This window comes from Strigops habroptila, chromosome 1, assembly GCF_004027225.2.
Source record: "Strigops habroptila isolate Jane chromosome 1, bStrHab1.2.pri, whole genome shotgun sequence".
In the NCBI taxonomy this organism is placed as follows: Eukaryota; Metazoa; Chordata; class Aves; order Psittaciformes; family Psittacidae; genus Strigops; species Strigops habroptila.
In genome coordinates, this window is record NC_044277.2 from 90,696,519 (window position 1) to 90,713,535 (window position 17,017).

Consider the following 17,017-nt stretch of genomic DNA (forward strand, 5'->3'; position numbering starts at 1 on the left):
CTGTTCCCATGAGGGATGGCTAAAGAGAAGGCATACATATTTTTCTGTTCATTGTTTTTCTCATGAAGCCCACTGCTTTTCTGGGTTGAAATGTAAACATCCTCAAAACCAGAGGAAAACAAGAATGCTCTGCCTGCCAAGTTTGGGTATAATCCTTATTTTTATCTTAAGAAGGAACCTTGGTAATTTCAAAATTAGGTAAGTTAGTATTTAAATCCTTATGCCCAAGGTATGCAGTGGTCCTTCAGGATGTTAGTAGTGATAAAACAGCTACAGAGTCTTCCAGTTTGAGCAAATAGTTTTTGTGCTTTACATAAATTTAGTAAATATACACATATTTTCTGAGTGCTGGGCATGTCTTCTAGCTCCCTGGAAGCTGGATGCCCTCCTTTGCTCTGCTTTTACCTTTGGGTTTAGACTTTGGGAAGCAGATTGAGACAGTCTTGCTTTCCCAAGAATCACTTGCAAAATACATGTTAGAGAGGACACTGAAAAATCTTCATATCTCCCCTTTCCCACATGCTTTGATCTACAGTGAAATAGTTAACAAAGCTGACATTTGGAATTGTTAGTTACTAGTACCACTAAGCTGCCAAGTTAGTAACTCATTAAGATGAATAAGAGGCCTCCGAGACCTGCAGCTTCTCACTGTCTGTGTATCCAAGCAGATGTGGCCATATCAGCTTATTCCCACACTTTGAAAGACTTCTTTGAAACCACAAGGGCTTACTTTGCACACTGACATCCTAGAGCAGAGGAGGGCAGCTTTAAATAATAATAATAATAATGAAAAACTGTCCTAGCATGCAAAGCTGTTGGGATAACAGGAGGTGTTTGTTCAAGATGTTGCAATCACCTCCACTGATTGCAACAGCAGCACCAACTCATGCGACGAAAAGCATTCCCCGGGTCCTGCAAGGTATGTGGTGTGCCAGATCAGCCAGATAAAATGCATGAGAGAAGGAGGCAATCATGGGAATGGAGTATCTGTTGAAGATGCTGTCGGTATGATTATTACATTCTGCCCTGTCCTAAATGATTTAAAATGAGCCCACTTAAAAGCATGGCACGGTGGTCTGCTACTGCAGTGGCAAAACCCTGAAATGCACTCATGAGGCTCAGGTTGGTGCAGAAAAAGCAGCACTCTTCTCACCAGGTACTGTTGGAAAGAAAGTGCTATTGAGAACTGCTCTCACCCTGGCATCCAGGACTGGTTTCTTTTGGGAGTCATTCATAGGTGATTGAGAGCTCTTTAGAAGTTCCCAAGAGCATATTCTGTCAGCTGGCTCTGTTTGGAGGACAGTGTTGCAAGAAGGAGGTGGTCGGCCAGGCTCCTCCTCTCCTCTCCCTTCTTTCTTTAATCCTCTCAGAGAGACAAGAATACCAGAGATGAGGAGGGATGGTGTTTCTGCTGAAAGGAAATGCTGGCATAACAGTGATTTTACTGAGAAATACTACTGTCCTCTGTGAGTGTTTGCAGGGTGTTGTCACATTGAGATGTGTGGAAAGCGGTCAGACCTTTCCATTGCAAGCAGTAGCTGTTCTCATCCCTTCCACTGTCTCCTCCTGCCACCCAGGCAAATTTCAGAGGAAGGGGGGTGTGAGGAGGGAGGGGGGGCAGTAAATTGGGACCAATGTATTGTATCCACCTAGAAACTGTCTGTTTACTAAACAGTACAAATTTCTTGCTTCCTTTCTCTTGCTCTCCTCATTCAGATGAAGCACATTTCTGGAATAGCAGAGCTTGTTCAAATCAAGTCCATATTCCTCTTTAGCAAAAAAAAAAAAAAAAAAGGATGTCAGGAGGATTTGTTAAGGAGGAATGTTTATTTCACTTAGTGAGGGGTAAAAACAAAGCGGCATGAGGTTTCTTTGCTCTCGCAGGAGGGTACCTCGAGGATTCCAGCATATGGTTTTGCAATTTTCTGGTAGGATTTAGGTATCCTGAGTTGGTTTTTTTTTTTCCATCCTGAAACATATGCTGCAGTTTTTTTGGAGTGCTAGCCACACAAGCACAAACACATTCTGACAGGAGCAATGAATAAACTCTTCGTGTTCCTCACTCACAGGAATTTCTTCACTTTTTTTTTTTGCGCTTATGCGAAAACCTCTGGCACAGTTTGTGGGAAATGGAAAATAAATCTCTAAATCCAGTATGTGTCAATAACTGAAAAGTCTACAGTTGATCTTGTATCTATGACTCTTATTTTGGGCAAACTGCAGATGTCAGGATAGTAAACATCCCTGCTTCTTGCTCTGACAGGCTTTCCATGCCTGCCTGTGGTGGGAACCTGCCACCATAAGGGCTGACCTCAGAGAGGGTCTTGGAGACTGCAGCTGCACAGGGCTTAGCCCCGGTCCCATCCCATTTTTGAGCTGCTGCCTCCTTTCTCCACTCTTTGGCCTTCTTTGCTCCTTTCACCCTGGTCCTATCTCGTCTGTACAGCTCCACGGGCCGCAGGCTGTTTTTCCTGGCACCTGGACCTGCAGTGGGGCTGGGAGCGACAGCTCCTGAAGCTGATGTCAGTGCTGCTGCCTGAGGCACCTCGCTGGGTTGGCAGCAGCCCCGGCACACCCTCTCCCCAGAGCATCACCTTCTCCGCCTGCCCACACTGCTGCTGTGGCAGCCCCTCGGAGAGGAGGCATGCACAAGTGGTGAAAATTGAACATTAGCAAGCCTTTTACAGTGGTTTTCTGAGTGCAGCCATCTCCCAGGCCTTGAGCCTCAGTGCTGAGTTTGTGGTGTGGTTGGAAGTGATGCCTGTTCAAACAGTGATGAGCTGTGCACAACTTGGAAGAGCGATGGGACATCTTGACACATGCAGCCTTAATGTTTCTGAACGTCTTTGCTTTTGAATCACTTTGGTATCCGTATGCTAAATGACTTCATGGTTTTCTGCGGAAATTACCAGGCTGCTGACAAAAGAGAGAGCTGCGTGTGTCCGTTCTTCCAAACAACTGCCCGGTACGTGGCACTTGGTATTTACTGGGAGAGGGAAAAAAGGGAAGAATCGCTGTCATTTGAGAAATGTCTCTCAGAAATGGCAGTAATTTATTCCCAGGCATTATTCTTCATTAAGAGCTACAAACAGCTGCAGCTTCCCTTTAAATAGAAATTGCACTCTGTAGGCATGCTATACATAGGGCTTCAGGTTTCTGACATTTCTCTGCCAAAAATCAGAAGTATTTCTCACCAAATAAATGTTTATTCAGAAAGTCTTATTTCCTGGCTTTTATTTCACGTCACATGCTTCCGCCGGCCAGACAAGAACGGCTCAAGGCTGACATTTGGGAGAGGAAGCTGGAGCAGTTTGGGTCTCTTGCAGAGCTTCAGAAAAATCTCTGACTGTAGCTTTGGGACTTTGGTTTGGCAGTTTTAACTGATGAACACTGTATTAAAGTGGACGTTGCAGAAGTACAACAGAGTTACCATGTCTGTGCAGAAGCTTACCCCCTCTCCTGGCCCTGACGCCACTCTCCTCTGAGTGCATGGGTGCAAACCTGCCTTGGTGGCACACAGCAACAGGGCTGTTTCAGTGATGTGGAATCTTCTACATGGTGTATGGGCACCTACAGACGGAATGTTGAGGGCTGGGCTGTGTCTGCTTGCTCCTGCCACGCAGCAGAGAGGTGGCCAGAGTGGCTTTAAGTCCTGCAGAGGGACATGCAGCGATGAGGCCATAAGCCGCAAGCACTTGGGGACCGCTGCAGGCCAAATGCCTTTTTATTCATTTCTGTGCAGCATCCTTGGGTTTATCTGTCTCTTCTCCACACACCCACTGACTGGCTTCTCAACTCAGGACTTCCAGGCTGTCATTTCCAGCCTGAACTGCTGAATTTCCTCCTCCTTTTTCTCCATGGCTTATCTGCTGGATCCGTACTTTCCTTTTGGTGTGCCAGTCCCTACCACTCCATTAGGTGAGTTCACTGTCATAGCAGCCCAAGTTGATTGCTTTTTGTAATCTGTGGCTATGCTGTTCCTGACAAATACAAGATGTCTTCCTCCTCCCCATCTTCCCGGAGTTCTCCCACACCCCTAAGTTTATGGCTTACAGTATGCAATCTGTGTATTAAAATAATTTTTAGTTAGGTCATTCATTACTCTCTTTCTTTCTTCTTGGCCAATATAGCTTCCAGAGAACTGAGAAGTTGTAATTTCTCCAGGGCTAAAATCCAAGTCTTTGATAGGCAGGCATGATGCCTGGGGCCACTACATGTTGCTACCGGTTGTCAGCTTTGTAAAACTTATCCTGCAGAGCAAAGAAATCTGGGCACAAAGATTGTACTCTTCTCTTACTGCAGCAAGCTGTAGTTTCCCAGTCTGTTCTGCCTTCCCTTCATTGTCTTCCAAGCAAATGGCTGTAAGATTATGACTCCCATGTTTGGACTGAGAACAGCTTTTGCCTGAGCAAACAGATTTCTCTTTGGCAGTCACTTTAACTGCTGTCCCAGCTTTTTGCTGTCAGCTTTGTTTCATGATTTGGCTTTAGAGAAGTCCAGGCGGTATGAGTGCGCTGGAGTGAGTAAACGCAGCAGGGAAGGCAGGTGAATGTGTTTGTTAATGATTACAATACCAGGGTGGTTGCAGTGTGGTCTGTGAGAGCAAAGCATCTCCTCTAGTTCAGCAGCATAGCTTATGCTTGCTCCTGTTTTTAACTTGGTGTCAACTAGGGAAACTTCAGGTCCTTCCTTGCAGCAGTCCTTGGTCCAACAGACTTCTAGTGAAACCAAGAAGCAACACTGGGAACCAAGCCGAGCCTTCATGGATTGACAGCATGGCATGAAAGCTGCTCTAGTATTTGCAAGTTGTGTCTAGGGTGAAGATGACCAAAATACAGGTGTCCTATGCCTGTGAAAATATTTCTTTTGCTGCTCTTCTTCCTCTCTTCTCTTTCAGTGCTGTTTTGTTGTGCTGCTGTGTCAGTGAGCATCACTAGTGACCTGGTTTGCTGTGCCGACAATGACAGTGACAGTATCTAGTAGTCTGCCGATGCTTCTTTCTAAGCTGATAACGTTTGTGGCAGCAGCAGCAGGAAGAGAATATAAATCAAGCTCTCCTAGAGGGGAGGGTTTTTTCCATTTTCTGTTTGGAGTGTGCATTCAAAAAGGAAGGCTGCTGCTACTGGTAGGTTAGTTAAAAGGGTTCACAAGCCCTTTGTAGCAGAATGCCATTCTGAACAACTCGTTCATTCATATTTTTTCCAGGTTTGTTTGTAGCCTGCCAGGCATGTTGAACCTGGATGCTTATGTTGAGAAGGAATATTAGATACTCTTAAGCAAACTGGCCGTATTGATGCTATCAGTGATCCTTCTCAGCAAATCTTCTGTTCCTGGTTGTTAATCGGCATTAGTGTTTCCAGCTGCAGGCACTGATGAATGTTTCACAGGCACCTGATGGCACAAAGGTCAAGAGGAAGAAGATAAAGCAGCATGTTGCCAGGATTTGTCTTAGCTTCTTTCCCTGTTGAGGTACAGAAGTAGAGACAGGCTAAGAAAACCTGAGATGCTGTAGCCTCTTGTTTATTTCTGATGAGTTTTCCTGGCACTTCTTTGAATAATGGAAGAACTCCTTCCCACTATGACAAATCAAGCTTTTTGCACTAGTGCAAAGTATTACCAAGTTGTTGCACTAGTCATAGAAGAAATCTGTTTGGGGAGTGAGGGCTGCATTAGATGAGGAGAGGAAGGTTATTTGTGGGTTTCTGTGTCAGGCAACCTTCAGTCAGAATTGGAGGGGTGATTTATAAATTTGCTTTATGTTATTTCCAATGTTTGTACTGCAGTGACTCCTGCTAAAGCATTACCAAAGCTGTGCCAGTTGAAAGAAGCTGGGCAGAATGTTTTGGCTTCCCTGGTGGGTGGACATTTGTGACCAGAGCTACGGACATTCCTTGCAATGGAGAGATGTCCGCAATAGCAAAAGTGGGCAAACTGAGCTTTAAGCTTTCAGCTGCCAGGAGTTTGTCTCTCTGGCAGATAAAACCTCACTTCTCACCAGCTTCATTTAGCATTTCTGATGCAAATAGTTTACGAAAAGAAACCTCAGGTAGCATGAACCTCTGGTGAAGTAAAAGTGAGTTTGACACTCAGGATGGAGCAACTGGAAGAGCTAGCACTTTTCATGTTCATAGTTGAACATGAAGTGGTTTGGGCCTATTTTGCATTTTTTGAGAGGTGTGTTGTTTGTTTTCTCATAAACCCATGCACTGCCATCGACTTTGTTAAAGAATCAGCTTCTTATCGGGGGGGGGGGGAAGCCAAAATAATGTCTCTTTGTTATTCGGTCTGTCATGTGCTACTGCTGTTTGAGGTGAGAAGCTCTTGTAACTTAAGATATGTCCATTAGATCCACAGTGAGAATTACCAGGATTCTTTTTCACTTTTACTAGAACCATTAAAATGTTTGTGTAACTATCTTTATTCAACCTGAAGAATAGCCTGCAGAGTGATCAAGGAGATATAAGTACAAGCACTTCCTTCTTGTTATTGTTGACCAGTCAAACCAGTTCAACTGAAGGGGGTTGGCTTAGTGAGCAGTCCTGTTGCTCCTGATGACATTTGTAGAAAGGGTGAGTGAGCTGCAGAGCTTTTTATGTCTTCATTATAGGGTGAAGTCTCTTCTTAAATTAAATGAAGCAAGCAGTCTTCATTAGCTCTGGGTTTTCTTGTTGTTATTATTATTCTAATGTAATTATCACTTCTCTTCAGTCAGCCTTCTGCTTGCTTACTTACAAATAAACTCCATCTGGAGAGTATTTTAAGATGGGAAGGTACAGTGAAGTAGTGAAACTATTGTTAGCACTGTATTCTTTCTCTTCTTCTCTTCAATGACCTAGAAACGGTGTACAAGGAAATAGAAAAAACAATTCCATGACAAACATAATAGGATCCTCCTCTCTCAAAAAAGATTATGCAAAGGAAGACTGTTGAGTTATCTGCCTAAGCGTATGCCACAGGAGAAAGCATCGTACATCAATCTGTAAGACCCCTGCAGTTCTTTGCTTCAAAAAAGCAGCATTAAGACCTGAGGAATTGTCCCACTCTGCTCTCAGATGACGTGTTTTTTCAGCAGTAAGGCCACAATGAAATACCTGCTGACTGCAGGGAGTAAGAAAGGCTCAGTCACAATGGGTACATCTATTTGTGCATCTGAGCCCTCTGCAGAGATTCCCAAGCTGACAAGGTGCTTTGCTCAGGCTAATTAGCCCTGCTTCTCCCCTTACATCTTCTCTGATTATGCTAATTAGACTGAGTAGGGTGCTGCCTGACACTGGTGAGAGTGAAACAAGTATGCCTGTACAGCCCTGCCCTGCAGTGTACCCTATAAATGTCTGAGCCTGCACAGCACAAGCCCACGAGTGTGTACTGTGTGGCTATGAAGCACGTGGATTTCCTGGAGTTTTATTGTATGTGCTATCAAGAATCACTCAGCTGTGGGTGGCTTGCTGGGATGGCAGTAAAGGTGCTAAGCATTAGGGAAAGTCTTGAACAACTAACTGCCCGTAGCTTCCTTGCTGTCAGAAAAAGCACATGCTGCTAGGTGTCTTCTGTCCTGTTTGTTTTGTTGCATATGAATGACTTCTCTGGTTCTGGAGGTGGTGGTCTGGAGCTCCAAGGCAGGGAGGTGGGGAGACACACGACAGAAGTACCCATGCAGACAGTCAGAAATGGTGAGACTGAGGCATCAGAGTGTGAGCAACTTGGACTTTCTGCTTTTTATCCTATTTATGTGTGTAGGACTGGCAAAAAAATGGGTTGGCAGGTAAAATTAGATTGTGAAACCTCACTAATTAGCTGTGAGTTCCCCACTCCACTTCTTCCTTCTTCTTCTTTCCCAAGTGGGATTCTTGCAGGATGAAATGAGTACAGGGATGGGTGACTTTCATAATTCGATGTTTTAACATTCAATTCCAGCTGTAGCTATTGCAATATAGGTAAGTTTGCTATCAAATACTGTTTCAAAGGCATTGACTGAGCTTACAGAAGACAGGTTTTAGAAGAAATAATCAAAGAAAAACCCTGACAACCCCAGAATGACAAGAAATAAAACTATTTTGCTCATTGTAGTAGAAATGGCGTTTTACATTCCTGACTGTTCTTCCTCTTGACTGGCACCTTCCTGGGAACTGCGATTGAGAATGAACGCGTATGTATACACACGTACACACATGCCTATCTATATATATATTGATATTAGTGAGCCTGGGAATGTAAAAGCAAGTGCAAAAACGTGTGCTGGTTTTGGCAAGTTGTTTGTTTTAGTTGCACAGTTCCTTGATTTTCTTCATTTCAAAGGTGCATTAATGTTCTCCGTATGAAGCCTGCAGCGCGATAGTTAGATCTCTCGTCAAAAGATGGATGTCCGTGTTTCATTCCATATTGTGAAATGGTAGTCCTCAAAATATCACGTCAAGCCACTACCATGAATAAATAGCTGCTCTGTGTTATTTTTGGGAGTAGCAGTTTCCAAGACAGTCAATATGATCACAACCATTAAGTGAGTAGAAAGTGTTTTGAAAGAGTAGAACGAGCTTTGTTGACTGAAATGGCTGGGTCACAGCTGAAAAGGAAGAGTTTGCTGTTTTAAAGCATAGCAGACATTTTAGACATTCTTATTGGGATGCTTCAGTAATGCAGTTGTGTGAAAGACTGATAAGGGAATGTGCAATAGCAGTGCTCATAATTTAAAGTGCCCAAAGTTGGCACGGTTTGTGCTAATGTAAAATAGTAATAAATATAAATCTTGTGTTCTGGAATTCCCGGGTCTGCTTATTAGCAGATCAGTGTGTAAACACTGGCTCAGTATGTCTAGTACTAGAAGGATGTGTTTTGTTCTTGCGAAGGGATGTGTGCGTGCTCTGCAGCCCTGGAGCCTGTATGAGATAGGCTAGATTCAGATGGAGCTGTACTCTGTGTTTTCTAAAGGAAGTCTGTTTTCTGTAAACCACACATGAAAACAGTAAGTAGATAATTTCTTACTGCAATGCAGATATTTCGGCAGTTTTATATCACAACTATTAGTGATTTCACTTAAGCTGCCTAATAAGATCTTGCCAGGAACACCCTAACAGGTCACCTCAATCAGAATTGCATATTCACTGTTGCTCCTTGGTCGGATTGGGACTGGCAGTTTCCAGTTCATTCCCAGATCTGCACCCATTAAGTGCATAAAAATGGTTTGAAAGAGTGGAAAGAGCTTTGTTCACTGAAACAACTGTATTGGGATTGAAAGGGGAGAGCAGCAGATGAAAGAGCTAGGGGCAGGGGATGAATCCCAGCATTTGCACCCCATGGTTCTCATTGGCCTGTAGTAGCTGTTTTTTCTGTTACAAACTTGAGCCCTGAGCGTCCTTGTTGATCTGTGCAGGCTCTTAAGGCTGTCTGGCGTGTCAGGACCGGAGCCTCGGAGCAGTAGGGAGTGGTGTTTATCCATGGTCAAAGAGGGGAAACCACTATGCCAAAACAAAGCCTGTTGTCTGATGAGGCCAGTGCTAAAGGTAATGTGTAAAGCAGTGGTGATTGCTTCTTCAGGAAAGCAAATGGAAGCAAGATAAATGGTCCTTAATTGAATTACAGTTGGTACTTTAAGGTTTATGACATAATGCATTTAGGCTCAATTAAGGCATTTCTTTTTAAATGTCCCTTCAGGACTTCAAAATGTTGCAAAGAACAAAGCAAACTATCTGATTGTGGTTGTGCAAAACTGGTATGTTATTGGTGTAGCTGAAACTGAAATTGCACTCACATGAGTTCAGTCTCTGTGTCTGTATTGTGCTACACGAAGTGATTTGGTGTAGAAAACATTTATCATATTAAAGCATCTCTTTGGTTCGGTGGTTTGTTTTTTTTTTTTTTTTTGTCTTTCCATTTTGTTTTGGTGAAGATGGTGTGGGGGACGTGGAGTTGCAGATTGATGATTGTTTGTCTGTAAACTGTCTTACTGGAACGGAGACTGTAGGAGGCTTTCTCATGGCTCTTAGTCAGACCAGTGCCTTATCTAAACAGTATTTGACACTTGAAGATGCTACACATGGCTCTCATCCAGCCTACCCACTTGATCAGAGCAGCCAGTATGGTCATGCTTGCAGCAGAGTTTGAGGAGGACTCGTTTGGGGAACCATTCCTATGTATCAAATCACTGCATGCTTGCAAGTCTTTCCTTTCTGATAATGTCCTTTCACTTGATTTAATGTAGTTCAGAGGTGCACCAGGAAGGAGAATTTGGTACCTTGATGAAGGAAGTCACAAAATGAGGGCAGTGCTGTGTTCTGACATCACCACGTGGTACTTTTTTTGATGTTGAATTAATATGCAATAACTTGTAGCGGTAGCTATGCAGCAGCTCAAAACAAATGCTGCAAAAACTTTGATCTCAGGCAGTGTTTGTCACTACAAGTGTAATTATCTGTGTGGACCATTAGTCTTAAGACTAGTAATAGCAGCAGTGCGGGAGAACTTGTGGTATCCAGTCTGAGGCATTTCTATCCCACTGATGTCAAACAGGCTGACAGCAGGTAGGAGACTGAAGACAGAGGTCAAGTCTTGCTGGGCTCATTGTTTGCCTTCTGTTTTGTGGTGAAGCTGGGGAGAAATTGTATCCTTGATCTTTACCTGAAAACAATAAGAAAGGAGGAGATACAGAGGAGGATATGTAATTAGAGAAATAAAATGGCAATTCATGCTGCTCTTTCATACCATTTCTTGCATTAAAAAGTAAATTCCATAATTCCAGTCTTCTTATTTTCTAATTTCTTTAGATTCAACTTACAGTGATAGGAACATTCTTCCCTTGGTAAGAGGTAATTCTGATATGCAAAATTTGAAACCTAAGGGATAAGACAGGTGAAATTGCATTGCTTTAATAAATAAGGAATAATTTAAATGATTCCAGACCCATTACTGATTACTTTATCCTTTCACATGTGAAGGCAACAAAGGAGAATGGTAAAAATTTAGCCTTGGTAAGATTTGGCTGTATAGCGCTAAGCATGGCTGGATTTGAAGAGCAATGGAAACATTATGTGTTTCTTAGAGTGGGTCCCCCAGGAAGTTGCGAAGATGCCTGATCGGGAAACTGGAGTTCAGATCCCACCTCCTCCCTTGCTCAGCCTTCTTTGGGTTTCTGTTTTGGTTCTGATTTGTTTCTTAATTTAAGCAATCACCTCTGTGGTGTATGCTGATTGCAGTCACTCTTGTCGTATGCTGCCTGGTCATGAAATGCATCTACAGTGCCTAGTGCACTGAACTTGGTAGAGGCAGGTGTTGCCTTCTGGAAGGAGAATTGCATTTCTTGGTTTCTGTTGTACCTTTAAAATTTTTCCCTTTCCTTCCCATCTGCAAAGAGACTAGCCGGTGTTCAGATATTCATGTACTGACTCCTGCAGCCCTTTCCTCTTGTGCAGCCTGCAGTTTGGGATGACTCCACCGGTAGAGCACTGACTTGCAATCAGGAGACATGGTGGCAGAGCCAGAGGTAAAAGCTATCTGATGGGTGACTTGAGGCATGTCATGACCAGTCAGTGCTGCAGCCATAAAATGGAGATAATGATACTGATATCGCTCTTTGGTAAGGCATTATGAAATGTTTTCATGAGTATTTCTGCTCCAGAGCCTGGGTGTTTTTAGCCTCGATTCCAGGGAAGTGAGGTGTGTGTGGTTGTGGTGATGATGTCTGTCTGTCTGCTTGTCTGTCCCCATTTCCCCACTCCCATAATATCGTCTTGGCTAATTCCCACCAAATCCAGTGGGAAGTAGAAGTCTCAAAGACAATTAAATTCCTAAAAAATTTTTTGCTTTTGCTGACCTCAGCAGGCAGGAAAGGTGAGAGGCATGAGTGAATGCTGGCACTGAGGAGGAAGGGACAAGCCAAGCTCTGCCCTTGCTAACTCTCTTTAGCAGTGGCTGGCAGCAAGTCCCACCACTGCATCCAGTGGGCCATGGTAGTCCTTGCCCAGATGCCAGGCCAGCATGGCAGGATGTGGAGCAAGGCTGAACTGTTGGAGGATGCCAGAGGGAAGATAGTGCAGAGACAGGTGAATTCAGAGGAACAGCAGAGATGCAGAGCATGAAACCTGCTCTCTGTTGGGTAGAATGGGACGTGTTTCTTAGGAGGGCTCTGACTGAATTTGCTGTTCGAAATCCTGCTGGTGGTTTTGTTTCTGGCTGCTCTGAACATGCCTTCCTTATTTTCGTGGGATGTTTTCAGTCCTCTTCTGGGCAGAGCTGCGTTCCTCTGCCACAAGGAACACTGAATCTTTCCTGACACCTTTGGCAAACCTCTTGCGTTCCTTCCACGTTGCTTGTGTTTAGCAGTAAATGCAAATTTAGAGCTGCCTTCTTTCCCTGTAACTGTGGGACTTCTCCCCATGTATCCCAAGTGGAAGAGCCTTCCCATTCTTATGAAGAATTTCTCTGATTGTCCTCATTATACATATGTAATGTCTGGCAGGCCCTGTTTTCAGTGACTGGCTGAGTTTCTCCCTTGTACAGCTCTATTTGTGCCTCCAGAGCATTGGCCTTTTTCTGCACAGGGCCTCTCACTTACTTGACACAGCTCTCTGGTTTTGTATTGCTCTGTACGTTGAAGGCAGCTACACAGTAGTAGTAATATTCACAGGGATGTAAATTTATTATCTTGTGTTTAGTAACTCAGTGGGGGCACATGTTTATCCTCTACGCTTGAGTGCTGTTTTTAAATAGTACTGTATATACAATAGATAGATTTAAAGTTGACTAACCAAGAAAACATCCTCAAGGCTGAAAGAATAAGCATGAAAGATATGCAAGAGTTGCAGCCTGGTTTTTACCACTGGTTTGTGTCTGGCATGCTGACGTACATGGTTGTAGCAGTTAGATGTCTCATTTATGCACCCAGATAAAGCCAAGATAGTTTAAAGCAATCACGTTCATCTCGTGTCTTGAAGAACAAGTTTATACTTTGCAAGAGAGAGAAGATTTGCAAATTGATTATTTTTTTTTTTTTTTTTAAATAAAGGGATATTTACGTAAGCATCCTTTCACTGGGAAGAAGGGACAAGTAAACAAGTCGCAAGCTGACCAAAGGCTCTGTGGCTTCTGCAGAAATAATTATATGAAGACCAAGACTCTTGAACTACTGGCAGGTCAGTTGTTTTCAAAATGTTAGTTTAGGTAGGTTTAAAGTTCAGTTGCTTTGAAATGGAGAAGCCATGACTGGGAAGGAACATGACTGGAAAGCATCAGTCATGGAAAAATACTGTAGCCTACAGTCAGCTTTGAAGTCTCCGAGTCTTTTTATTGACTTCATGGGCTTTAGGTTAGGCCTTTAGTACAGAAAGTCAAGATCAGACATGTCTCCAAAAGTATTTTTCAGGGATTGTTTATATGTTTGATGCGTACTTCTCTGCCATTTTAATAAGAATCTCTAATATGAAACTTCTTGTTATTCCTATTGTGCAGTTAGGTTTGTAGGCCTTGGTCAAAGCCCAATTTGGGTAGGCATTTGAATACATAAATGGTAATAAAAAGACTCTCCAAACCAAAGAGGTCATAATGTGCCTGTGTATGTATGTATGAAGGAGAATGGAGGTTTTGGAGATGATGTGCACTGGCTTCTGAATAAACCTTCCTTTGCAGCCGTTTTGCAGATAGTAGCCTGGGCTGTTGTGCAATGAATGGGCTAACTAGTCCAGGAAGACCACCTCTAACTTCTGGCTGAAAATCCCATCTTTGAATCAAAGGGAAGATAACTAGGGTAGTTTCAGATCTTTGTCTATGAGCTCATACTTTATTAGTCTTTTTGGTTTATTTTCATGTACCTCCTGTTTGCATTGAAGAGGTGCAGAAGACCTATTTGTATAGATCATGCCACATCTATTTTCCTGACAAGATGGGACAGTTCCCTGCAGTGCATTTTTGAGTGTTTTGCCCTTTTGAGTTCCCAGTGTCTGGACCTCATGGCTTCCTCCACTTCCCTTAAGGAGTTGTTAATAAGTCTTATATTTAGTCTAATTTTCACTTTTTAAAATTTCCCATTAATCTTAAGTTGCTCAAGACTGCATCGAACATAATTCTGTCTTACTCGTTTATGATGTTGGACATATCAGCAGGATGGAAGCAGCAGTAATGGGTTACTGCAAATTATCTGTCCCTTCAGTACCTGCTGCGAGATGCTCCTGAGAAGCTGTCCACGTGATATGTCAAACCCCAAAGGAGAGGGAATGTGCTCTGGACAGACACTGACACTGAGATTTTCAGGTTTATCTGAAGCAAAGTGACTGGGCCTTTTTTTGACTGGCTGAGTGGTGTTGAGGTGGTGTTGCTGCACTTCAGAATTTCTGAAGGCCTTGTTTCACCACTCTGCCTTTAAGTTCCTTCTACTGCTCTCAGTTCTTTCTTATTTTCCTGTCAGTCCTATATGCTCTTTCAACAGTAAGTTTTAATTTCTTCCTTTTTATTTCCACAGTAGATAGTGGAGTCACATCCCACATGGCTCTACCATCTGGAACAACTTCCCTGACTCATTCCTTTTGGGTTTCAACTTTATCCTTGGCCTCTGTGTGTTAATCTTCCTTCTAATGAAACAATCACATCTTATGCCCGGAGGCTTCCAGTTCTTCTCTGCTTAGTCTTTCTCCTCAAGACACATAGCTTTTGCTACCCTTTGATACACAAGGTATACTGTGATTTGTGCTTATTATTAGACAAGAAAGACCTATTTTAGGGACATCTAATCACATACTTACATCTAATTCCTGTTCAGGACACCACTTGAGGCACATTCACCATTTTAACACCCCTTTATCCCTTTAATTTCAGTTGGCTCCACTGTTGGCTCTACATGTTTAAGTACTGTGAACATCAGAAAGCCTCAACTGTGAAACATTTTTTTTATATTAAAAAAAAATCCAACTAAAGCATATTGCACAGCCTGAAAGTAATGAAAGATTCAACAGAGAAATAAGATTTCAAATTTGATACTACATCTCCTTAAATCTTATCTTGAAAACGTCAAACATGCTGTAAAATCAAACAAAAAATACAGCAGCCTTGCTTTTCAGTCTGTTGACTCAAAACATTTTCTGCTGTACACAGAGATTTTCAGTAGTTGACATAGTATGCAGTTGTTCCTGCTAAAGTAAGAAAGTCTCATGCTTTCTGGGATCCTATAGTAGAACTGCTGAGTTGCAACACTTGCATAAAAGAATGAGGTTAGTTTAATGAGTGAGTGGTTGGACACAATTTGCAATGCTACTACTTTTCTCCTCGTGGCTTTCTTAATGCTTCCATGAGATGGGGGGGGAAGTACAGCTAATAGCAAGCTGTGCCTGGGCACTACACAGTCCCGGCTTTGTGCAGAGCATGGCTTTGGCATCTGGAGTAGGAGCTCAGTGCATATTAGCAGTGGTACATTCATTGACATAAAACGCTGTCAGAGCAGTGGAGGAATGCAGCTGTGTATTTTGTGAGCATTGGATGCAGTCTATCTCAGACTCACTATGAGATCATGGAAGATCTGCTCAGACTTGTGTCTTGGACTGTAAGTCTTGGGTGTGAGGCACTGAAATCAGATAACCACTCACTTTGGGAATAAATGCAAGCTCAGTTGCTGGGCTCCTACCCATTTCCCCCATCCTTGCCCCTTTGTTACAATTTCCTGCTTTCTTCCAGGCAGAAGGTCTGTCCAGAAGGGGCTCATAGGAACACACATCCTTCCTAATTCATAAAGAGTGAGGAGAGGGGAACAGTGTGTGGCAAAGCAGCCCTTTGAAGGAGGCTCATTTAGCATCCAGCCAGTATTGAAATCGGCTGTCCTTGGGGACAGCGTGTCACCTTCAGTGTGTCTCCCATCAAAACCAGGAAGGGAAAATGCATTCCTCCCCAGGAATAAAGCTGCCCCAGTGTGTAGGAAGTCACAGTGATGCTGAGGAGAAGGGGCAGGGAAGGTGCAGTCAAAGCAAAGTGTCTCAGACTGTTCTTGCAGCCCACAAAAGCAAAGCTACCAATTAATTTATTATGGAAACATGCATGGTACCATTGTGGCCCAACTTGGAGCAAATCATTACAAAGGAGAGTAATAGCATAGGTTGCAGAGTGCTTTCATGGGTTTCTCAACGGGTGTTTTGTTTGGTTTCATTTGGTTTAGGGTTTTTTGCTTGGTTTGTTATCCGTACCTAAGCATCCAGCTAAAGTCTTCGAATCACAACCATCCGCCCCTTGCCTTGGATCACTGGGGAATGATGCAGTGACTTCTTGTTTGCTTCTAGAGTGATGACACAGGCAGCTTTGTAGCATGAAAATATTTTTGAAGCCTTAGTGTGGGTGTACGATTGTCCAAGTTGAGGGAGTTTTAGTACAGAATTGAAATCACAGTGCTTTGTTAATGAGGTGTTTGCCTTTGTCCTCCTTAAAATAAGGAAAGTAACTGAAGACTTGTAATGCTTGGTTCCTTGTGAATCATAATGATTGCATGGCTAAAAGTGTATTTGCTAACGTCCTTTTAAAATGCATTGCTTTTGTGCCTCTCACAAGTTCCCTGTTCAGGCTCCCAAGAATCTCTACATTTTTACCTCTCCTAAATGCTCAGTGGATGTGAAAAACCTTCCTATGTGTGGAAGTGGAGATGCTAATGCAAGTAAAAAAGATTCATGTCTTCCTTTTACCATTCACACTTCTTGGAGATTTTTGTGGAAAATTCACCTTCTGAGGACCAAACTAAGCCTTTTTTTCACAACTTACCATGATTAGACTGTGGGATTAAGCCAACCTGAAGCAATGTTTTGGGGAACTTCTGAGCAGTGCATTGTCCCCAGTAAAATCTCTTTTTACTTTGCTTTCCGTTCTGCAGAAAACATATTCCTCACACCAGCGCTGCCATGCTCGTCAGTTCAGCAAATGTTTCCTTGGCATTGCACTTGCTGTTTTTGAACCACAAAATGCTTTTAGGTAAAGTTATCATAATATAAACTGAAAATTGACAGGCTGAATAGTTGTGGTTAGTATGTGCTATAGTGGTGATGACATGGGAAAATATGTTGTT

At 43.0% G+C, this 17,017-nt stretch overlaps 1 protein-coding gene across 23 annotated transcripts in view; it reads left to right on the forward strand.

Annotated features, from left to right (window-relative positions):
• Nucleotides 1-17,017, forward strand: part of ATXN1 (ataxin 1) — a 224,454-nt gene that overhangs the window by 133,069 nt on the left and 74,368 nt on the right. Inside the window, exon 1 of one of the 23 annotated variants that reach the window (XM_030484097.1) lies at nt 8,272-13,121. The exons of the other annotated variants lie outside the window; for them this stretch is intronic. The gene's annotated coding sequence lies outside the window, so the exon portion shown is untranslated. Of the gene's footprint in view, nt 1-8,271; nt 13,122-17,017 lie in introns of those variants that run through there. 23 annotated transcript variants of the gene reach the window in all.